This window comes from Rhinolophus ferrumequinum, chromosome 2 (assembly GCF_004115265.2).
Source record: "Rhinolophus ferrumequinum isolate MPI-CBG mRhiFer1 chromosome 2, mRhiFer1_v1.p, whole genome shotgun sequence".
Classification (NCBI taxonomy): domain Eukaryota; kingdom Metazoa; phylum Chordata; class Mammalia; order Chiroptera; family Rhinolophidae; genus Rhinolophus; species Rhinolophus ferrumequinum.
In genome coordinates, this window is record NC_046285.1 from 55728755 (window position 1) to 55753998 (window position 25244).

Consider the following 25244-nt stretch of genomic DNA (forward strand, 5'->3'; position numbering starts at 1 on the left):
AAGTATCTGACATTCAGAACCCTAAAATCAGGTAGAGGCTCAGTAGAATCACAAATCATTTCTATTTATTCTCAAAACCTGATAATTTCCAGAAACATTTCATAATGCAGTATCCTAGAAAAGGAAACTAACTGAGGTTCTAAGAGTATACAGGGTTTACAAAAGTGCCTACATAGAAAAGCATAGTACAGTATCAGTGTATGGTGGCAGGGGGCAGGGGACCCACAGGATGCCTAGGAAATTCAAGGACAAGTTCATTGCTGTCTGCCAACATTATTAATAGTAAAAAAGAAAAGTTATCTATGGTACCTAAGGTAAAGTATTTGTCTCTATCAGTATTTGTTTCTGTGTCTGAAAATTAGTAAAATCTGTAAATATGGTGTTATGGCCCTTTGGGATAGGCTAGGAGTCTCATTTAGCAAGAGGCTGAAGGCCAATTCCTTTAATAAGTCTGAAAATACTGGGGAAAAAATGCAAATAGCACACATAGACACATAAATGGATATGTGATAAAGCAAGTCTTTTATAATGCTAATCATAGAAGCTAGGTGGTGATACATTGGTATTCATTGTAACATGTTTTCAAATTTGCTGTATGTTCTTAAATTTTTATAATAAAATGATAGGGGGAAATACCTATAATCCTACTAGCCCTCATTTTAAAAAAATTATATTAGGAAGGAAAAACATTGGGACGGCTGGTTAGCTCAATTGGTTAGAGTGCGGTGCTCTTAACAACAAGGTTGCCGGTTCGATCCCCACGTGGGCCACTGTGATTTGCATCCTCCACAACTAGATTGAAATTAACTACTTGACTTGGAACTGATGGGTCCTGGAAAAACACACTTAAAATAAATAAAAGTTAAAAAACAAACAAAACATTATTTCCCCTTCTCTCTTTTCAGCATTCATCAATTTCACTCCTAACATAATCATACATTGACTACTAGATTCAGATTTTTCCATCTTTTCATATACTCGTATAACATTTTCTTTTTTTTTTTTTACAAAAGTCTAATAATATGTGGGTCTACAAGTTTCTTCTGTTATTTAACAATATATCATTCATGTTTTTCCAGATCTGTTCATGTAAGTACACACCATTCTTTTTAATGGCTAAATATAATTCCATTATCCATAGTATATTGAACCATTTCCCTATTGATGATATTTTGATTTTTTTTTTTTTTTTTAGTTTGCTGTTTTCATACTTACAGATTTTGGTGATTTTCCTTTAGCATTAATAAAAATCCATAGAATTCCTAGCATCTACCCAGAAGACCACAGTAATAACCTAAAATGATTCTACTGTCTAAGAAGCTTAACAGTGAAAGGAAGTGGAAAGTGCAACCCATAGAATAAAAGTCATATAGTTCTACCTCAGCAGTTAGTGACTCAATTACTAGACAACGTATCAATTTTCAAGCAAATACCCAGTAGCCAACAATGAGGCAAACTAGTGCTCTAAATAAAACCAGGATTTCTGCCTTAAAATCCAAAAAAAAAAAAAAAAAAAATATAAAAGAAATAATCAACTTCACTTATAGTACAGATCCTCAGATCTTCATTCTAACAACTTGGCTATCTGAGCCCTATGCCAAAGCAAGAAAGAGCAGCCAATTTGGATGGAAGGCAAAAGGTTTTTATAAGAAGGTCTGTTGATGGCAGTGAGAAAGTTGAGCTACTACAAAAGTGAAAAAGAAAACAAAATAAAACAAAACGACTGTAATCTCAGAATCTGGGGCCATTTAGTGTTAGAGTCTCACATATTTCATTATATCCTGGGGACATCAATCATTGCCATGAATTACTAATTAAAAGTATAATTTCTCAGGATACCTCAGGACACTCGTATAAAACAGCTGTGTAGTATGGAATACACTTCAGAAACACATGCGATTTTAAAACAGTTACAACAAGATCCTTGGTTATAGAAACCTCAAGAAGCTCTTGGGCCAACCACCTCACTTAACAGACAGAAAAATAAAAGCACAGAGATAGCATGATATCCAAGGTCAGTTAGTTGTTTGGAATAAATTATAATCCAGGATAAATTAATCTTATACTATTGTATTTGTGGCTACCCCATGATTATAAAATTAGTAATTAGGAACTGAAATCAACTTTTCATAATGCTCTGTGACCTAAAATGCACCTATCATTGAGTATTTTCACAGAGCCAAGGTTTTACATTTAGGGAAGACTGTGATCAGAAATGTGAAGGTTAGTGTTCCTAGTGGGGACTCAAGAGTGAGTTATAAGGCACAGTTTTTCTCGGAGAAGGTAGACATTCTAAAACCTACAAGAAAGAATGGCACTATTGGCCAGGAACAGAGCTGCACAAAAGGGAACTCATGTCTAATACATATACCATGGGGAAAATAAATCATATATATATTATACATGACAAATCTCCTTGCTAGTATGTTTTTCTGGTCACCAAATTCTATTTTTGAATATCCAGCCTGATTCTTTTCGCTAAAGACTCACCATTGCTAAATAAATCGAACAGGCAATATATTTAAAAGCCAATCACACAAGAACTCAGGAGACTTAAGTTCAAGGGTCTTAAGTCTCTTAAGATTCCCTGTGTAATTGGCAGCATATGTTTTTGAGACACTTTCTGATATGCTGCCAACTACGGAGGGAATCTTTTTCAGGGAATGTAACTCTGGAGAAGGGCCTTGGGGTGGTTATGTGGAAAATTAGCAAATTGTACCTGATGATCTCTAAGCTTCCTCATGGATATGATTCATCTTAACAAATAGAAGTGAGACAAATAGGGGAACTCCAAATATTACCCTGTAATACAGACAGTTTCATATATTTGTCACAGAGTCTTATTGCAACAAGGCTTTTTAAGTCCTATTTAAAATAGAGGACACATTTTCCCTAAGCAATATCCTCTACTTAGCTGTTTTTTAATTCTCTTCCCCTTTATCTAGCTGCTTATCAAGATGACCTCTAGTAAACCAGAAAGGGCCTCAGAAGTCAAATCATGTTATTTGGGACACTATTTGGGAAACAGGAGCCAAGGAAGAAGAGGTTACTTTCATGAGGCCAACGGTGTTTTGATTCCCATTTCAAGCCTTTCTCTGAAGAAGCCATGCTGCCTCCCATCTCTGAGAAACTACTAAAAATTATAACTGTCCCCTAAAAAGAACACACCATTTATATCCCTGCTAAGAGTCATGTCTAAACAGGCAATGGTCCTGTGTCAAAAGAAGACAGCTACTTGGGCCCAGGAGCAATGAGCAGGCTGCTAGAGAAGCTGAAGTTTCTGTTCTTTTCCCACGACTTTGTGAAGATTTATGGCGTACATGGGAAATCTTGGCCAAACTACCTCCAGACAATGTTAGACAGATCCCTATGGATTCCTTGCAGCTATGAAGTTTTATCACGTTTATTTCCTGGGGACAGTGGGGCTGACCTGACTTCAGATAGCTGTGAGTTCCTGAAGCTTCCCTGTAAACGATAAGACTTCATAGATTTGAGCAAAGCATACTTAGCTATAATATTTCATTATATACACAGACACACACACACACACAGACACACACAAGGCGCCAAAAAAAAAAAATGTATACACATTTTAAGAAAGGCAAAAACTGTGTTAAAATTATAATAATATATACTGATAACAAAAGATGAATACAAGTCATGTGTATACATGATTGTATATATTTAACTGGGTTGGATATTGGTAAAGTCTTCGTAAATCCTAAAGGGAAAGATCACTGTGTTTAATTGAAAAGCATTGTCCGTTCTTAATTGCAGCACTGGTTGGCATGACTGGTTGCCAGTTTGGGTATCTCTCCTTTTATTCTTTCAAATCAAAGCTGTTAATCAACTACCGGATATTTTCTATTAGTGTAATACTCCTTCCTTCAAGAACTGAGAAATTGTCTCAGTTCTGACATTAAATCAAAGGATTATCATTTTTGAACAGCACAGCTTTCAGATTAGTAGTAAGCCAATTTAATAAAGAAAATAGGGAGAGAAAAAAAAGCAGCCTTGCATTCCTGACATCCTGGCCAGCAAGCAGCTCTCTTTTGAAATGGCGCGGCGAAACTGCTCTCAAAGACACTTTCTCATATGCTGCCAACTACGGAGGGAATCTTTTTCAGGAGATGCTTGTCTGGTCTGACTCGGACTTGTTTCAGGGTGTGTCTTCATTCCTACAAGACGTCTGCCCTGGGCAAGACTGCATTCATTAGTAATTAAAACAAAACAAAACGAAAATCCCGAGCTAGCAGCCAGTGGGAGGTTTTCCTACACGGATGTGCACCTCCCACGTGCTCTGGTCACAGACACGACTGGGCTGGTAAAATGGCCTGACGGATCTGTGCCAGGCCCAGCACAAGTCTTCCATTCTGACACGGAGTGCTGCCAAGGGGGAAGGAACCACATCCTTCCTCATCCTAAGTCCCCTTCTTAAATCGAGTAGTTGTTCAGATGGGGGAAGCACGGGGGGAGGGAGGGGGCGACATCACTCGTTGGTGTTAATTATAACAAGGGGAAACCTTTATTCCCAATATGAACTTTCTAAGTGAATTCAAGACCGAATCTCAAGGCCGGAAAGGCCCTCAAATGTCATTTTGACGCAAACTTATTTTTCCAATGTTCACATCTCGCTGTAACATCCTTGCCAAGTGGATGTCGAGGCCCTCTTTACATATCTCTAGTGATGGTGAATGCATGACCAATTTAGTTTTCATATGGCCCGTACTGTAATAAATGTCTCTTTAAGTTGAGCTGGATGCTGATTCCCTGGAATTTCTACCTACTTGTCCTGGTTGAGGACTCTGGTGCCATGTCAGAAAAGTGCCTCTCTCTTTTACACATCTTTGGGCATTTAACCCATTGGTCCTGGTATTTGAAGGAAACACTTCCATATCTCCATAGACCTCATTTCAAAAATAGGACAGTAGGGCTTCTGGAAATCATTTGTTCCCCTACTCACCTAGCCAAACCTCAAAGTCAGAAAAGCATATACTAAGGAAATAAAAATGCCATTAAAAGAGGGAGAACAGGCATTGGTTCCTTACTGCCTGGGCTTAAAAAGAAATTGAACAAAGGAGAAAAGGAGGTAATAAGAGGCCAGAAACTCCAATGACCAGTCGGCTAGCTCACCCAAGCTGGATTTCTAGGGAATTGCTGAACAGATCAGTGCAGTAACCAAACATCTGTTACGAGGTGCTCATGTATGAGTATGTGTCAGCTAACTGGACAGGGCCAAAAGAAGACACGCCTCACCAAAGCCAAGGTTTTAGCCTGGCTTTGGAATCACACACAATTGGACTCAGCTCCTCTGTAGCTGTGCAAGCTTCTTAACTATGAGGGTGCTAAGTCTTAGTTTCCTTTTTGGTGGAGACGTCAGCAACGTACCTCATGGAACTGGGTATGAGGATTACATGAGATAATCTTATAAAGCACATAGTAAGCACTCAAATTTGTTAGCAATTCTGTTTTTGTTTGTTTGTTTTTCTTGCTTGTTACTAGAAGACTAGCCTTTGCTTCACCCAAACTTTTCTCTATGTACAAATATAAGGAAGCAGAAAACCTATATATCTGGTAAGGAAAAATGAGGCCCGTTCTCAGATGGGAGAACCAAGGCAGGACAGGCAGCACACTACAGTAGAAAGTTCACTGTCCCAGAACTCAGGAGGCCAGTTATAGACAGGTTGGCTGGCTCTAAACAAGGCACATCCCTCTCTGATCTCTTTGCGGTCAGGGGGTTAGCCTTTTGACCTTAATGATCTAGTAGTCTCAGAGAACCATTAAAGTACTGTTTAGTGGCAGCTGGAGAAGCGTGATTTCTATAAGCCTCCTGCTCCCCTTAGCCATCTCTCTACGTGAATAACTGCAATAATCCCAGATGCCCCAAAGCACAGAACCTGGGGTTGTCACCCCAATTTCAAATGCCATAGGCATCCCTCTAGGAAGACAGAGAACTGCAGGGGTACATTGAATGGAGGTTATAGCTTTTGTATTCTCTTGTCATTGGCCGCTGAACTCTCAGGTAATATAGCACAGGGTGTAAGTGTGTGTTTTAAATAAGTCAAGACAAATGAATGAGTTCTGCTGTGTTTTGACAGGTAGGAAGCCAGAGATATGTTTTTTAAACATTTAGGAGTATGTGCTTGAAAGCGCTGACAGGAAAGACTTATGGAATGACCTAATTTTAGGATGTGTGGATCTCCTGGGAATGTTAAGGTACCCGCTCAGGTCTGCTTTTGTAAAGGCTCTCCTCCTTACCCTGTGTTTGGTGTTCTGTACTTTAAAGCAAGGCAGTAAAAAATCCTGCAAGGAAATGAGGAATTGAACAATAACACGTGGATTGTGAGGAGTTTGCTCTCTGGGTGGAAAGAGACATTAAATGTAATGAAATCCAAAACGTAGGGACAGATTTAGAACAGGACACCGCATAACCAGATATGTGTTCCAAGAATATTATCAGTAGGTACAGAGTGAAATGGAGGGACAAGTGAGAGAAAGGTGTCCATTGAATCTATGGAGCTGTAGTGAGCACTCTTGACTCATCAAAGGCTAAGTGGCCACTTGATGGTTATCACAACCCCTGAGCTTCAGTTTTCTCACTTACATTAATTCAAGTTCAGACCAAACTGACCTTGCAGAGTCAATGTCAAATCAAACGAGATAACGGACATGTAAATAATTTGCAAATTGACAGTCACTTGGACAAACATAAGGGAATACTACTGTTACCATTCAATAAAGATAAAAGCCATTAGTATTTTACTAAGTGAAATAAGTAATATTTATTTTTCCCTCAAAATGATATTGACATGGTTGCATAAGCCAATTTCATTTCAGTTGACGTTCCAAGTGATCATACACTTTCTCTTCTCTTCACATACTGGAGGCATAATCATCAGGGGATTTTAAAGAACAGATATCTAGATATGCCACAATAACATTATCGTTGACAATAATAACCATAGGTCAAATCACCGTGGCTGGCAATGTACACTAATTTAATTCCCAGGATAATCCTGAACAACCTCTTAGGAAGACTCGGAGTCACCTCCTTTGGTGAGAACAGAACAGAGCTCTGGGGATGCAAATTTTCTTGCCTGGATGATTATAACAAGATCATCACTAATTGTTCCACCTATTTTCTTTCTAAGTTCCAATGTTTTGACTCCCAATGCAAGATCTGTCTAATACACATATCCGATAATGTCCCTTCCTTGCTCAAGAATATGCAGTGCTTCTCCTTGCGTTAAAGGATTAAGTGCAAATTCCTCAGCAGGGTATCTAAGGTCCTCTATAACAGAACCTCACTCATCTTTTTAAAGTCTGATCTTCAATGACTCTGTTGCTCACATACCATCTCCCTGACAAACGGGGCTCTTACCGAGCAAGGCACAGACCTCCCTCCTTCACTTTATGTTTTCATCCTCTTCCCTTTATTTGGGATATCATCTGCGGTTTTTAACTATATCAACTTCCAATGGAATTATGTTTTCCAGAATTCCCTTTCCTATATGGGTCCTAGTTAGCACTGCCTACAGGAAAATCTGCATGAGTTGAACGCAATAAGTGAAGCAGTGGCCATAGCTTTGGGAAGGTCCTTTTGGTCATCTGTGGACTACTGCAGCTCACACCCATTATTGCTGAGCTGGAGGCTCAGCTCCTAGAGCGGGGCAGCAGTCACACCCATAGTGCTTCAGCTCCATTCAACTTCTCCAAGTCTGAAGCCCGGCATGGGTGATACTGCACGGCTAAGTGCACCAGCTCCTTCTGCAGGCCACCCTCATAGTAGGGGGTAGATACAGGGAGAGACAGTAAGGGTTGAGGTTTGCCCTCATGAGTTCCACATTACTTTCTTCCACTTCACATCCAGCTTTTCTTCCTGACTGACTGCCTGCCTGCCCACCATAGGGAGAGGAAACAGTCTTCCACAGATTTCTTCACCGGCTCCCCGTCAGGATCCTTGGTTAGTGACTTTTATCTGCTCTCCCAACTGTCCCCTTTTGGGGCTTTAATTGTCCCCTAAAAGCTCCCACAATTATACATCTATTCCCTATGATATGTCCCATTCCATATCATTGATCCATATAATTTCTACTCTTCTGGTCAGACCCTAACTCATATACCACTGCTCCTCACCAATTTCTCTCTGTGTAAAACCAGTCCATCATTCAGGCTTACTTCATATACCACTCCCTCATAAACCCCCTCCGGAGTGACACAAGCAGTCTTCTCCTTGGAAAAACCAAAATATTTTACTGTATATCTTTTTAAAGTTATGCCATACACTCTTACACTATTCCAAATATTATCCAGACTGTAATATCTTTCATTATAATTTATAAATCTTTATTCTTCAAGGACTGTGTTTATGGGATTATGTTTTAATCTCCATATCTCACCACTGTCTCGCCTACAGGAAATCCTCAGAAACGGCTTGTTGTCCAAACGAGTAAACGAATTCGCCATACCACTACTTCCTTTTTAACAACACAGGTAACTGAAACCCAATGCCACTGTGTAAGTATGCGTGGTATAGTCTCACTCATAAGAGACTATTTCCATAGTCACTTTAATTTTCCATTCCCTTCTCTCAAAAAAAAAAAAAAAAGCCTCTTTAGTCCAAATTCAACACCGTTTATTCTTATCATATACATAGTTCTAACACAACTCGTTACCTGGCTCCCTAGTCAGTACTAAAGCAGAAACACCTAATTGAATGGGGAATGGAGAGAATGCTGCTAGCACAAGACAGATTGAAAGCAGGAAGAAATAGCAGACGATAAGACAGAGAGAAGACTGAAAATAAACAAAAATCAGACTATACAAATTTAAAAGTATATGGTCTGGGACCATTTAGTATATGAGGTAAATGATCTCACCTCAATAAATTCGGAAGGAATTACAGTCCACTCCAATAAACTGTCCTGCATCACCAAGATTAAGTAATGCCACATATTTCAGAATAATCTCTTCATGTTATTTTAAAATAAAATTCAGTTACATATGAAATTTTACCATTTAAAAAAAATCTCACAGCAGCTCTTATTCTCAGAAAGAGGAGATTAAAAAAGAATTTGTCATGCATTCTTTCAACAAATATAGTGTCACCTATAACTCACACGCTGCTCTCGTGTGTGTGTGTGTGTGTGTGTGTGTGTGTGTGAGTGTGTTGTGTAGATCTTTCCTCAAAGCAAATCATCGAACTTGGGAGATGCAGGAGGATAGAACTGAAACCTTTTAAATACCCTAAAGGAAAAAAAAGGTCATTGCAAATCAGCACCATATTAGTTTATTACAAAGAAGCAAATGCATGCAACCAACAAATTGGACTATTTCATTGTTATAGCTTCTTCTAGGGTAAAAACAAAACAAAACAAACAAACAAACAAAAACCTGTTAACTAGAATGAAGCTTCTTGCCTTCCCTATACAACCTTTACCTTATTTCTCTGCCAAACATCTCTTCACTGCAGGGAAATTCCCTGGAGATTCCAAAGGTGTTGCAACCCTGCAAACTTGGTTTGGAAGAAAAATGTGGCAAAACACTGGTGAGGAATATTTGATTTTATCATCATAATCCCTCAGTATACAGAGGGAGGCAACTGTGGCACTTTTTGATTTTGTTTACTACTAAAATTTAAAATTCATACAGGGTTGCAATAAGGATTGAATGAGATCATGAGAATAAAACACTCAACACAACTCCTGACACACGTGAAGAACTGGATCAATATTAGTAATTATGATTAGCAAGAGGTCCTAAACTTCAGGCAGGCTCTGTAAATTAGCCTCATTAAGCATTATCCAGGGCAAAATTTGGGTGTTCTGCTGTGTTTCCCTTGTCATCCAGAATGCTCTGAGGTTATCATTGGAATGTAAAATAACTTGCCAGCAATCTAAGCCCTGCTGGGGAAAAGGATGCGCAGTTTGAAGTATTGACATACCAGATGTTAGATGTTTGGAAGAGAGAGACAGGGCTGTCCTACAGCACCTTTGCTCCCACGTAGTTCCAAAAGATTGGCCCTTCAACCTACAGGAGTGCCCTGCTGAGGGCAAGGTACCAGAATGGCTCCTGGAACAAAATGAACATCACTGCTGATGTGATTCGATCTTTGGTTTTGATTTTTGAAGTTAATAAAACAAGCACAACTGAGAAACTGCCTGAGTATATAAGTGTAAGCATATTTGAGGAGATTATTTTAGTTCAAAAAATAATAATAATTTTTTAAAAAGCTCAAATGTACTGAGCACTAATTATGTTGTAGGCACTTTATGTACATAATTAATCCTAACGACAGTTCTATCCTTGTGCCAACAACACAGATGAGGAAACAGGCCTAAAGATGTTGAGTACTTTTACCACATCCCAGAGGTTATAAGCCCCATTACCCTACCCAGGTTGTCTCAGTCTAAAACCCAGGATTTTATTACTCTATGCTCCTGAAACGATACAATCTGAAAGAATAGGCCGTGCATTCACTCACTGATTCCATACATTTATTGAACTATTCCTTCATATGAGGCACCGTGAAATGGGAGAAATAGACATGAATAAAATATTAGTGTCACTTCTTACAATCAAAGGGTAGAATGGTACAGTGGTTCAAATTGCCCAAGTTCAAATATTGACTCTACCACTGACTAACTCTGTGACCTTGGGCCTCAGTTTTCTCTTCTGTAACACAATGATTATAATAGTACCTGCCTCATAATGTCATTCTGAGATTTCAATAAGCTAATATCTGTAAATGCCTAGCACATATTATGAAGCTACTTTTAGCTCATATTAAGAGCTACGTACGAGACTATATATGCATGTGTCAGTGAAGACTTCTAGGAGTTCTACTTCTTGAAGAGTTAGGCACCAGTTAGATTTGTACAGCCAGAAAGAAGAAATTGATTTGATGCGAAATTAAATTTGCCTTTCACATGCTCACTCTTCAGTACAGCAGATTTCAGACACTGGGACCTAAAATCTTATAAGGAAATAGCTCTAGGTCTAATGTTTTGAGGCACTGATTACAGAAAACACCTACACAAGAGCTGTAAAGTTTCCAGCTGAACTGAATTGAGCCACAGTGAATGCATACAGTTCCATCCATTACTTAGTGCATTTGGAAATAAGAATGATATCATTTGGGAAAAGGCGAAAAGGTTTTAGCTATTTTACCTGTATTTTTTTTTTTTGAGACATTCTAACGGGAAAGAAAATTATGAATAACATCATAAAAATGACTTTACATGTGTATGTGCATGATGCTTCCTGTTTTTTTCTACTTATAAGAGTAATGCTGCCCTGTATTACCAACTATCAGCGGCCAGCTGAGCCCAGGCGTCAGCTGTTCCAGGTATGTTCCTGTCACCTACATCTGGTTCCTGTAGGCACTTGAATTTTGCAACCTGTTTTAAACAGTAAGTTTTCTTAGGACATCTACCATTTCATTTTCAGAAGTTGTATCTACATGTAATTTACCAGAAAAGGAAAACATAAGGCAGGCAAGTCTTGTTAAATAATCAAATGTGTAATATGAGATCAGAGTAGTTCATTGCATCATCTGATAAATAAATTCTTCTATTTTTTACCTTCACTCTTTATTCAAGGCTCCAAACATGTCAAACGTGATCCCCATCCTACTTCGGTCCTTGCAGTGACTTTCTGCTGCTTTTTCCATAAAGTTTGCTCTCCCTACTATGGCCTGCAAGGCCAGTCTAATCTAGCCCCCATTTACCTTAGGACCTTATTTCCAGCCCTTTTCTCCCTCTCACCTGGCTCCTGCCACCTCAACCATGACCTCAGACGTATCCTGGCACCTTTTCAGGCAAAAGTCACCTTTCCAGAGGTGCCATCCCTGAGCACCCTATTTAAAATTGTCAGTCTCCACATCCTTCCTACCTTGCTGTTGTTATTGTTATACTTGCAGCCCCTTATTTCTCATCCTGAAATCACTTGTAGTTCTTCGGTTTACTTGTCTGTTGTCTGTTTACTCATATTTTCCTTTTAGTCTGTCTCTCAAAATATCCTTACAGCAATGCTAACAGTAAGGAATCACTTCAACACCTTTGCTTCCCAAGGCAATTTCAGATAATTTATAAATACACACACACATTTTTATTTCAATATTCTAAATGTATATTAAATATTCTAAATATAGATACACACATATATGTATATCTGTATAAGTGTGTATGTGTGTGTATGTGTAAGACACATTTGTATTTCAATATTATATATATAATTTGTTTCTTTGTCCAGTTCCATCTACTTCATTCTACTCCTAGGAAGCAAATAATACTAACAGCCATCTATACATCTATGTATGCATCATTTACTCATGATTAGGCAGCTGCAATTGTCAAGGCACTATGCTAGGCACCTGGCACAGCGGGATGAACAAAACCAAGATCCCTGCCCTTGTGGATTGTACATTCTAATGGGATGAACCAAACAGTAAACAATAAACAATAGATGGGCTAAATAAGTTAATTACGTAGTATGTGGAAGATAATAAGGTGACAGCTGCTATGGAGAAAAGACAAAGTAAGGCAGGGGAAGTGAGATCAGGAATGGCGGGAGTGGAGATAGGAAGCAGGATGTGAGGCAGTTTTATATGAAGCAATCAAAATAGCCCTCAGTGGAAGACACTGAGCAAAGCCTTCAAGGAGATGAAGGGGTTAGCCATGTACTTATCAGGGAATTGGGACACAAGAAACAGAATGCATCATAAAAGGCCTTCAAAAGTACTTTAAAGATTGACGTATGCACGGAGTGAAATAAAGTGTGCTTACCTGTACCAGTCATATGTATTATCTTATTTCGTTCTCACAACAGCATCCAACAACCAATGAGTTACGCATCCTGTTTATCTCATTTTACACAGAGAAGTTAAATAACTTGCCTAGGATTACACAGATGGAGCCAGAATTTGAACCTTTGTAAAAAGACTCTAGACCCCCTACTATAGACTACCTTTCAGTATAGAACATTCTAATCCAGTGCTTCTCAAACTGCAGTGCAGATACCTGCTTCTTTAACAAAATATCCAGGTGATTCCGATGCAGATGGTCCATTCACCACAATTCATCACTGGTCTAATTCCTCTCCACATGAAAGCTTTCTAGATATTTTAAGATAAATATCACATTCATTCACTCCCTATCCGTTGACATGCACATTGTTTGTCAAACTGGAGAAGATATTTTTAGACCAGCCAAGGCATCTAATTCATATACTCCCCCTCTCCATCTGAGTTGCATCAAATGGGTGAGGCTTTGGCGTAAACAGCAATGCTGAATGAATGCATACTTATGGTGTGCCTTTTAGGAGCCAGGTATTAAGTGCTAGGTACTTAATATATTTTATCTTACTTTAACCTCTCTAAGATAAATATAGATAGACAGATAGTGGTATAGGTATAAGTACAGATATATATATATATATATATATATATATATATATATATGAAGATATAGATGACTATTTATCCAGAGCATGCTTATTACGATTTCACAGAAGAGGCGACTAAGTCTGGACCGGCTAAGCAAGCCATATCTATTATAGTATTGAAAACCAACTCTGACCCCAAAGCCAGCCAACTTTGCACTACCCATACTATCTATTCAATCCCCAAATCCCCACCATTATCTCACTCTGTAATTGAAAAATTGAAGTCTAATATTCCAGAAAAGTTCTATTTAGTGTGTGTTACCACTCTCAAGTGTTCATCATTTCTATAAGTTGAAAAAACTCCTATATTTATTCCAATAAGAGCCAAACTTCTTCTATGGGCACTAAATTAGCTCTAAAGAAGAAAACAGAAAATATGCACCCATAATGCTAAAATTGAAATAAAAGCCAAAGGAGTTCCAGTCAAGATGGAAGAGTAGGTCAATGCTGTGCTTACTTTCTCTCATGACCACATAAAAATTACAACTTAACTACGTAACAACCATCATTGAGAATTGCCTGAAATCTTGCTAAACCGAAGCGCTACAAGTAAAGACAAACAGAAGAAGCCACCTCGAGACAGGTAGGAGGGGCAAAGATGCGGAACAGGCTAGTCCCACAGCCGCACATGAACATTAAAAATTGGGAGGGATGTCTCAGGGGCAGATACTCCACACAAAGTGCATGGGGTCCCAGTGACAGACCAGGCTACCCAGCCCAGGGTTCCAGTGCCAGAGAGAGAAGTCCCCGTAATTTCTAGCTGTGAAAACCAGTAGAGATTGTGGCTGAATGAGATGAAGGGCTGCTGGAGTCCCAGGTACTCCTCTTAAAGAAACAACACATGAATATGCCGATGGAACTGCTGGCTCTGAGCTCCAGCACTGGGGCAGTAGCTGGAGAGGCGACAGGAACATATGGTGGTGGCGTTGGGGGGGTGAGGGGGGTTCAGGGAACTGAGTTGTCTGGCTTCAAGACAAGGGCTGGAGGGCCAGCTTTCTCCCAGACAGAGGGGCTGGCAGAAACCACTGCTTCTGTGTTCAGGCTTCCCCTATCCCAGCATGCAGACACATGTGGCCACCCTATCTGTGTCCATGTCAAGCTGACTGACACCATTCATTTGCCCTGCCTGGTGATTCTGAGTCTCTGCCCACCCAAGCTGTTTCCAGTGGGTTTTTCATAAAAACCTGCCTTGGCTCATGCTGCAGGCTTTCCTAGAGTCTCTCAAAGGTTTTCAGAACCCAGACAAGCAATATCTGGCGTAACTGTGTCCTGTACCTCTGGCTGAGCAGCCTTAAGCCTAGCACTAGTAGCAGCTGGCCTTGGTTTGCAGCTTGGCCTCTCCAGGCGCTTACAAGCATGGCACGGGAGGCAGCTATCTGTGGCTTGCTTTGTAGATCTTGCAGGGTAGCCCTGGGTGGGGCACAAGCTATGGCTGAACTTGACCTGTAGTGGGTCCCCTCCCAGTTGGCCCTTGGGCTGGTGCCCCCAGTGACCAGCTTTGAAAAGAGCTGGAATATCATCCAGCCACCTCCAAGAACAAGACACCCAGAGGACAGATTGGGCAGGCACCAGAGAACTGCTGAGGCAGATCCTGCTCTGTAGGGTCAGCCCCTGCACCAAAATTCCTCCACTGTAGTCAAGACAGTTCTCACAATGAGTTTGAGGGTCAATCTTTCTTATTGATGTACAAACAGCAACCAAGGCTCAACTAAAACAGGAGGGCACACACAACTCAAATAAGGGACCCACCTCGAGTCCATTGCTCAGGTGACCAGGAAGACTACACCACTGAGTCCCACAGCACACTTTCTACATAAGGCCACTCTACTAAGACTGGAAGACACAGCAACCTTATTATACACAGAGGCAAACACTGGGAGGCACCCAACATGTGGACACAAAGAAACATGTCCCACATAAAAGGACAGAACAAAGCTCTAGAAAGAGAACTAAACAAAATAGAAAAGTTCCAAACACTGGTTATAAGGATGCTTAATGATTTCAGTGAAAACTTCAACAAAGAGATAGGAAACATAAAAATGGAGATAGAAAACATAAAAAAGAACCATTCAGAAATAAAGAATACAATAATGGAAATGAAGAATACAGTACAGGGAATTACCCGTAGATTAGATGAAGCAGAGCATAGAACCAGTAATTTTGAAGATAACGTAGTGGAAAATACCCAATCAGAGCAGCAAAAAGAAAACAGAATCCAAAAAAATTAGGAGAGTTTAAGGGGCTTCTGGGACAACATCAAGCATACCAACATTCACATCATAGGGGTACAAGAAAGAAAAGAGAGAGAGCAAGGATTGAAAAACTATTTGAAGAAATGACAGAAAATTTCCCTCACTTTGTATACAAGCCCAGGAAGCTCAGTGAGTCCCAAACAAGATGAATCCAAAGAGGGCAACACCAAGACACATCATAATTAAAATGCCAAAGGTTAAATACAACAAGAGAATCTTAAAAACAGCAAGAGAAAAGCCATTAGTTACCCACAAGGGAGCTCTCATAAGACTGTCGGCTGACTTCTCAACAGAAACTTTGCAGGCCAGAAGGGACTGGCACAAAATACTGAACGTGATGAAAAGTCAGGACCTTTACCGAGGAGGCTATCCCCAGCAAAACTATATCTTATAATTGAAGGACAGGTGAAGAGCTTCCCAGACAAGAAAAAGCTAAAGAATTTATCACCACCAAACCAGTATTACAAGGAATCTCAGAGGGACTTCTTTCAGATGGAAAAAAAAAAAAATCAAAACTATGAATAATAAAATGGCAATAACTACATATCTATCAACAATTACTTTCAAAGTAAATGGATTAAATGTTCCAATCAAAAGATAGGGGGTGCTGAATTGATAAGACAACAAGACCCTTGTATATGCTGCCTACCAGAGACTCACTTCAGATCAAAAGAACGCAGGCTGAAAGTAAAGAAATGGAAGTTATTTCATGAAAATGGGAAGAAAAAAAAAATGCTGGGTAGCAATACTTATACCAAACAAAATAGACTTTAAAACAAAGACTATAGTGAGAGACAAAGAAGGACCTAATAATCCCACGTCTGGGTATTTATTCAACGTAACACAAAATGCTACTTTGAGGGGATGTGCTGATCCATATGTTCATTGCAGCATTATTTCCAACAGCCAAGATATTAAGGCAACCTGGGTGTCCCTGAATGGATGAATGGATAAGGAAGAGGGATACATATAGATATAGATATATAGATATATATAGATATAGATATAAATATAGATAAAGGAACATTTATATATATATATAAAGGAATATTACTCAGCCATAAAAAAGAATGAAGTCTTGCTATCTGTGACAACATGGATGGACCTAGAGAGTATTGTGCTGAGTGTACCGTGTTTCCCTGAAAATAAGACCTAACCGGAAAATAAGCCCTAGCATGATTTTTCAGCATGACATCCCCTGAACATAGGCCCTAGTGCATCTTTTGGAGCAAAAAATAATATAAGACCTGGTCTTATTTTCGGGGAAACACAGTAGTAAGTAAGACAGCAAAAGACAAGTGTCATATGATTTCACTTATAAATGGAATCTGAAGAACAAAATAAACAAACAAATGAAATAGAAACAAACTCATAGATAAAGAGAACATTTTGATGGTTACTAGATGGGAGAGGAGTTGGGGGTAAGTGAAAAGGGGGAAGGGATTAAAAAGTACAAATTAGTTGTTACAAAATAGTCACAGGGACGTAAAGTACAGCATAGGGCATATAGTCAATAATATTGTAATAACTAAGTATAGCGTCTGATGGGTACTAGATGTCTCAGGGTAATAGATTGGAGAGGGGTTAGGGGCAGAGTGAAAAAGGTGAAGGAATTAAGAAATACAACTTGGTAGTTATAAAGCAGTCACGGGGATGTAAAGCATAGGGAATATAATCAATAATATGATAATGACTATGTACAGTGCCAGGTGGGTACTAGTCAGGGGTATCACTTTGTAAAGTACATAAATGTCTAAGCACTACGCTGTACACCTAAAATTAATATAAAATAATATTGAATGTCAACTGTAATTGAAAAATTAAAAGGGGGGAAGATAAAGAGGTATAAGACAAATTTCCAGGTATAAAACAAATAAGTTCTGGGGATGTAATGTACAGCATGAGGAATATAGTCAATAATATTGTGATAGCGTGGGACGGTGTCAGATGGTTGCCAGACTTAACATAGTGGTCACTTTTTTTAGCATAGGCAATATAATCAATAATATGGCAATAACTATGTATAGTGCCAGGTGAGTACAGTTGAATAATTATTATGTATATCTAAAACTAATATATTGTATGCTAGTTATATTTGCACTTAAAAACATAAATCACTCAATCAATCAAATACATTTCAAGATGGCAAAAAAAAATTAAAGAAATAAAAGCCAAATATTTTATCCCTTTATTTCTTTATAGAAGATTATGGTGATTAACGGTGATACAGAGCTTGCTTCATAGTAAAAGACTCTTTTCACTTTCCAAACAATAAATGTCAATGTGCCTCATGCCGCCGTCTGTTTTCTCTCCCCACCCCCAAACCTGGATCCTAATGGGGCACATAGCTTGTAGGTGATAGAAATGTGACAGAATCACATCCTTAAGGACACAAGAGGTGTCTGTATGCATCTGACTCCTACTGCCATCTGTTGTGATTCCCCCTGAGGCCAACGAGGCTGCCGGGTAGGGGCCTTACAATGCTCCCCAGGCCACGCCAGGTGGATGCCTCTGTGGAAAGAAGAGCGTAGTTCTGCTCTTCGCTTTTCATGTCATCTCCTAAGTCGTTACTCTACAAGCACAGATTCATAGCACACTGTACTTCAGAGAGCGCCTTGTCCAAATTCCTCATTTCAGAGGTGACAGAGTAGTCTTGTAGAGAAGGAAAGGAACCAGTACTAGGGCTGATGGACTGAATGACTACAGGGAAAAAAACATAATCTTGGAGTTAGAAAGCTAGGGTCCAAGTCTCAGCTCTACTCTTTACTGGCTGTGTGGCCATAGCAAATATTTAGCCTCTCAGATTCAGAATATAAAATGTTGTTGGCAGCATTTATCTTACCTCATATATATATATATATATATATATATATATATATATATATATATATATATATATATATATCTTACCATATATATATATATATATATATGGCTCTGAGGTAAGATAAATTTGGACAATTGGTCTATTTCTGGTTTATTTTATATATATATTCCTATGTGTGTTCATAATAACAAGTATGTTGAGGATTTAAAGTTCTATATAAACAAAAACTGTTATTGTTTTAACCTAGGTCTTCTACTTTCTAAGCCAATGTTGTTTTGGGCACACAGCTGAATATCATTGCAGTTGTGAACCATAATCAACTTTAAAATCCCCATGCCCCAGGCATATGATCAACACCTACCAAAATGTTATGATATATGATTGACATCTACCAAAAGCATGATAAAATGTGTTTTATTATCTACTTTTCACAGAGAGTAAAAATAAACCAGAGATAGACCAATTGTCCAAATCAAACAAGGCAGGTTTAGTCTGATGCCAAAGCCCACGATTGGTACACAGCCACAATTTTAAGTCACCATACCATCTAACCATTACTGGCTTAAGAAACTGTTACCTATGCAAATAACGTTTTCAGGTATCAGAGATGACGTGTATAACATGACTGATCCTCTTTTCCGTTGCCTTTAGTATTGATTAGGAAAGAAGGAAGCCGGTGTAATCATAAGGACTTATGTACCAGACAGGTAGAAACCACAGGCATCTCCTGGATCTAAACTAGACATAAAAGGTCACCTGTCCCTATGTCCAATTATGTCAAATAATAGCCAGATTGATGTGAATTCTTTACTGCTTTTAGAATTATTGAAATTGGAGCTCATTGTAACTTCCTACTTCCCTGAAAAGTTCCTTCTTTCTTTCAGGTGATTTATTTATGACACTGGCCTTGCTGTCAATATATGCAAGTATGCACTTCAGTGTCATCCCTCACTGTGTTTGCTGCAAATCTCCCTTTATAATTGGGATAGAAATGTCTTTTTCCACCACTGAGCCAGGGATGTCCAACCTTGTTCGAGTCTGTGATTCATTATCATTTGTCTGATTTTGTGACCACAAAATTAAAGGAAATTGAAGTTACATTATTAGTCTGTAGAGATAGCCTGTGAGATGATTAATGATATGAGAAAACATGAGAAAACTGGGAAGCCAGTGCTGGGCCTACCTAACATAGTATGAGTCCATCATCCATTCCACCTTGTACCTTTTAGGTACGGGGCACTGTGTTAGGCACAGGGAAATTAAATGAAATGACAGAAGTACATGCACGAACGAATGCTGATTTCCCTTGCCCTCCTCTTTTTGATGGGAAAAATGATTTCTTGGCATAAAATGATAAAGATAATTTCTTTTTATTCCTCTTCTCCCCTTTTAGCCTTGACTTATATAAAGAGATATGGTGATAGAATTTCAGAGTTGAAAAGAATCTGAAAGAAAAATAACAATGTATTATAGCAGAAGACCCTTATAGATCTTCTAGTGTAGCTGCCTCACATCTTAGACCCAAAGGTAAAGAGACTTCATAGTCTCAGGCAAGGTGATACCAGGATCACAATGGCAGGATGAAGATGGGGTAGGTTGTCAGTCCTCATCCAGGTCCTCAGTTCTACGTCAGAGGCTGCACCATTTCAGGTCTTTCCTAATTCTAAAATGAAATGCATGGGTGAGTCTCAGCATTGGTATTTGTTTTGTGCTGTGTGACACAGGGTCCCGATACCTAACTGCACTGACCCTCAGTTGTCTGAAAAAATTCACAAGATTATTGCAAGGAATGAATAAGATGATATATGTAAAACAGTTCAAACCATGATGGAGTTCTTTAAAGTGTAGCTATTAAACTTTGATTTTCACAATTTGACAGACTAATAAATTGAAAGAGTTGATAACAGAAGAAAGAAGCCATGTTTATTAAACACTTCCTATGAATTAGGTGCTGATAGGACTCTAGATTCTAAGCAAGCATCAGTGTTCCAGTTTCCTAGCTGAGGAGACTAAGGCTCATCTCAACATAATAACTTGCCTCAGGAACATTCTAGACTCTAAAACTCCACACTGCCACAGCTGCTAGAGCTAGTCAGAATAAAGTCAGGCTAGAACAAGGTCTCTTAACAACCCCTTCAGGGTAAACCATGCATTCTCATTTCAAAAAAGAAAAAGAAAAAAAAAAGAACTTAGCAACAGTAGCTAACCTGAATTAATCCCCCAAAATATCAGATACCAAATGTTCTGTAACCTTCCTGTTTGTTGGGGTTTTTATTTCTCCTACAGAACAATTTCCAAAATGGGCAAAGAGCACAGTAGGTGGCTCTCTAATATTTCACTGGCAAGGCGACAGTGACTCACCAGAACCTACATCTGCGTCACCAGCAAGACTCAGAAAGTTGAGCAACAAATGAAACTGTGTGTTATGTTGGAGATAACCTTTTTTATTATTATTATTATTATTATTATTATTATTATTTCTGCCTTCTCCTCTGACTTCCTCCAGCCACATTCTGCTGTTCTAACTGTGCCAGGTAAGATGACGCTAACTGCCTACCTTTTAGCAAAAGCAAACATATGTTCCCAAATGCCAAAAGCAAGGAGCAAAATGTTTCTCCCAGAACAGGATTTGCAAGCCTGTCTGTTTCCTGCAAAGCAGAAAAACTTGATGGCCTATAGGGAGTCTCGATGGATAAATGGCCCCACTTCCTGGGCTGGAAACAGATCTGTTCATTTGCTACATAAGCCTGCAGCCATCAATTTCCACAGGGAGGACGGGAACTCCTGACCAGTGATCGGTGCCACCAGCAAGCACTGGACTTTTCTGCTAATGCTGCCTCTGCATGCTGCTGTCTATATTCTAACTTTTACCCACAGAATTGGCGAAAGAAATGAAAAATGCTATGGTCACTCATGACATTTGTTCCTCAATCTTTTTACCACCTTGTGAATTAGCACAAGGATAGTAGAGGGAAGAAATTACTCAAAACAGGAAGAAAAACGTGACATAATTCTGAACTTTATGTCTTCATAGTACCCTATCTACTAGGAATTGAAGGTGCATTACATCAAACACAGGAGAGTGGGAAGGCTGCCTTAGAGATCATGGCTTTGAAACTTCCTCTCCTGAGAGTTGGCTCTGCTAAACTTAACAGGGTATGTTCAAGGATTGTTCCCTTAGCAAGGAAATATCCTCTTTGGGACAAAAACGATATTCTGCAATGGCTAGCCAAATAAGGTCAACCTAACAATAAATTGCTAAAATCTCACTGGAGAGGCTACAGGATGTGACAGTAAAAGCCTTAAACTAGAAATCAAAATGTGTGAACTGTATTCCCAGGGCTGAAGTTTAATAACCACATTACTCTTGGCAACATCTCATTTTTCTGTATCTCATTCAGTTTCCTTCTCAACAAACTGAGATTCGCTAAGAAGGGATATCATTTAATGAGCATCTACTCACTACATGCACTTTATATGTATTATTTCATTTAATTTAATCCTCACACAAACCCATGGAGGTGAGTTGTTTTTCTTTCCATTTTTGAATTTATTCCACTCTAAATGGTGGAATAAACTGCTCAGTATTACCTACCTACAAAGGAAGGACTAAAGTTTGAATTTGACCACAAAACCAGGGCTCCGACCACTATTGATATGCCTGCCATATCCTTCCCTCTCTCAGGGCTATTGTAAGTAAGAAGGAAGGTAATATATATGGAACACATTTTGGAAATGTTAAAATGTATGTATGACTTTGGTAAAGAATAATCTGGATAAGGAAGACAGGTATAACTGGGAATCCTTTCTTTAAAGAACCAGAACCAAAAGGAGTTAGCTTTCAATCTCCCTTCCATCCCCTTGCTGACCTTACTTTGAACATTTTCCTTTTCCCCCAAAGTCCCCAGTCTTTCAGGAACACATTCAGATGTATCCTGGCCAGCTCATCACAATGCATGCACACGGACAGGCTGACAGAAGCAAGTGATCCCATCCTCTACAAATGCATGCAGCGGTAGGTATCTGTACAGGGGCACCACCAAGCTCTTCCCATCCCTCAATATGTATCTCACTCCCTCCCATGTACTCATCAATGCCACATACAAAGGCAAGGGATTGTGAAGCAGGCAGCCAGCTTGCTGGACACTCAATTCAGGGACTTATCATATAGCCAAGAAATAGAAGTAAATAATTGTATGAAGTCGGTCAGAATGAAATCAATTGTCATGAACAGGGTGGAGACACTATTTCACTTTAAAATATCATAAAGAAAGACGAGTGTGGGCAAGTGTAGGTATTTGCATTTAAATAAGTAAGTTTGTGTCCAGAAGGGACTGAATTTAGCAGAATCACTAAGTGATCCAAAAGATATTCATGGGAATTTTGTTGTTGTTTTCCTATACCAATAAAAAATAAAGTTGCTTGTTTCACTTAAGACAGAAGGAATACAAAGCTTACAACAGTCTGTCACATGGATGAAACTTTCAATGTCTCCTCTTGTCTTCCTAACTCTCATCAAATTCAAGACTCCTTTGCCAATAAAGGATGCCTCAGATCAGAGCTTCACCGATCTGAGGCTTGGCCTAAAAATGAGTAGGGATTGGCATAACTGAGAAAAATTCTATATTCCAATTCAAGCATTCACGATCAGAGTCACAGGCGGACAGCATTCAGAAAGCATGTATTACTGTTCAAACTCCAAAGAAGAAACCACAGCATTTGAGATTAAAAAAAAAAAGTCACTATAACGTAGTAAGAAATCACCTTTATGAAAACCCACTGTCTCCAAGGTTACTATACAACAATATTTACAATAGTGTCCATCAATCTCAACCTGACCAGGTGCCAGGCCAGGCACTGTGCCAAACATGTTATTTGAATGATCCCATTTCATCCTCCCAGTTACCCTAAGAGCTCACAGTCAGCATTATGATCTCCATTTTGCATCTGGAAAAAACCTGAGTATCGGAAAGATTGAATAACTTGCCCAACTTCACCCAGTTAACAGCGGCAGAGCTGGAGCCAAAACCAGGTACATTCTCCTCACCGGTAGCTTACCGGAAGATCTGTGGAGCAGAGCAGCAAAATGCTTTGAGAGGCGATGTGGTTCACAATTTCACAACCAGGGGGTGGAGGGAAGACAGGCTGGAGGCTGGCTCTTAAAGGAAACAGCAGAAGTTTGCTTTTATGTTTGTGATGTTTTTCTCTTTAACTCGCTTCCTTGTTCTGTCCCAGTATTCAGAAGTGAGAGGAGCTATGGCTCCATGAAGTCAGCTGTTCCTAAATGAGGGGCACCCTATGCCCCACAGGACCACCAGCTCTGCTTCCTCCCCCCAGGGCTGGAGAGAGAACTGTAAGAACCATAGTAAGTCACCAGAGCCGGGGCATCCCTCACCTCTCCACCTATTCCACGAAGAACCTCACAGGCACCCTTGGAAGGGACATTTCTCTGAGAAAGCAGGTCAGGGGAGGAGGCAGCAAAGCTGCAAGCAGCCTGTACCCAGGCTGTAACAGCTCCAGGCTGGGAGCGACGTGGTACATACAGGCTGGGACCCACTGCCCTCTTCTATCCTCACCGCTCACAGCAGAGCTCTGGAGAAACCAAGGCGAAGTATATATACCGTGTTTCCCCGAAAATAAGACCTAGCCGGACAATCAGCTCTAATGCGTCTTTTGGAGCAAAAATTAACATAAGACCCGGTATATTACATTATATTATACCCAGTCTTATATAAGACCGGGTCTTGTAGTAAAATAAGACCCGGTCTTAAATTAATTTTTGCTCCAAAAGACGCATTAGAGCTGATTGTCCGGCTAGGTCTTATTTTCGGGGAAACACGGTACCAGGGAAGATCCCTTAAAGGGCTGGAAGAGGGGTGCGGCAACGCGCAGCGGTCCTGCAACTGCATTACTTAAATCCCTACAAAGCAAAGATGGGGCTCTGGACAGTTGAGTTCGAGTCCTGGCCACAGCTGTGTGATCTATCCCAGCCATTGCCTCTCTCTGTGCCTCAGTTTGCCCTCCTGGAAACAAAAGAGGGTTGGCCGAGAGGATTTGTACAAATCCTTCTACCCTGAGATTCTGTGGATCTGTGCTTCTTTCGAGCCCTTATCGACAGAGCGAGACTCACCTTTCTGGCAAAGGCAGAGCCCAGTGCAGCGAAAGCGGCGAGGAAGGAAGCAGGATTTCCCAGCACTGCTTCTTTGCGTGCGTCTGGCCAAAGCGGAGCCCTGGGGACCCTGATCCGGCCAGTCTTCCCCCAATGAGCCTCTTACTTTCCGCCGCACTTTCTTTTTTCCCCCTTTGGGGCTCCTCCCCCGCCGTGGCGCGATTGGCTGCCACTGCGCGGCTTTGGCTCCACCCTCTGCCTGGGCTCACCAGCCACCGGCTCTCTGGACTTCCCGGAGCTGCAGCCGGGGCGTCACCCAGGGCCGCCCCTCCAGCGGTGAGGAGGAGTAGCACGGGGCGGGACTGCGGGGGGACGCGAGGCTGCACTCCGTCTAGTCCCTTTGGTGCCCAGCTACTGCCTCTGCTGGCTTGAGCGGGCAAGGAAAAAGGAGGGTTGGTCCTGCAGCTTGGAACGCTTCCAGGCACTCTGGGCAGGTACGCCTTCCACTATACCCATAGACGCACACATGCGCTTGTTGCAAGCTTCTGGTCTCACGGGCGAGATAGATGCCACCCTGCCTTTTCTTTCCGGCTCTGTGTATTTAGTTATCATG

At 40.1% G+C, this 25244-nt stretch overlaps 1 protein-coding gene across 9 annotated transcripts in view; it reads right to left on the bottom strand.

Moving 5' to 3' along the window:
- The window catches only part of IL1RAP (interleukin 1 receptor accessory protein), a 128230-nt gene extending 103422 nt beyond the window's left edge, over positions 1-24808 (bottom strand). For 3 of the 9 annotated variants that reach the window (XM_033130919.1, XM_033130893.1, XM_033130911.1), the window contains exons 1-2: positions 24653-24670; positions 23581-23680 (exon numbers count right to left, since the gene is read on the bottom strand). The gene's annotated coding sequence lies outside the window, so the exon portion shown is untranslated. Of the gene's footprint in view, positions 1-9943; positions 10072-23509; positions 23681-24652 lie in introns of those variants that run through there. The other 6 variants (XM_033130902.1, XM_033130877.1, XM_033130859.1 and 3 more) reach the window with 6 other exon arrangements.
- Between the last annotated feature and the right edge of the window lie 436 nt (positions 24809-25244).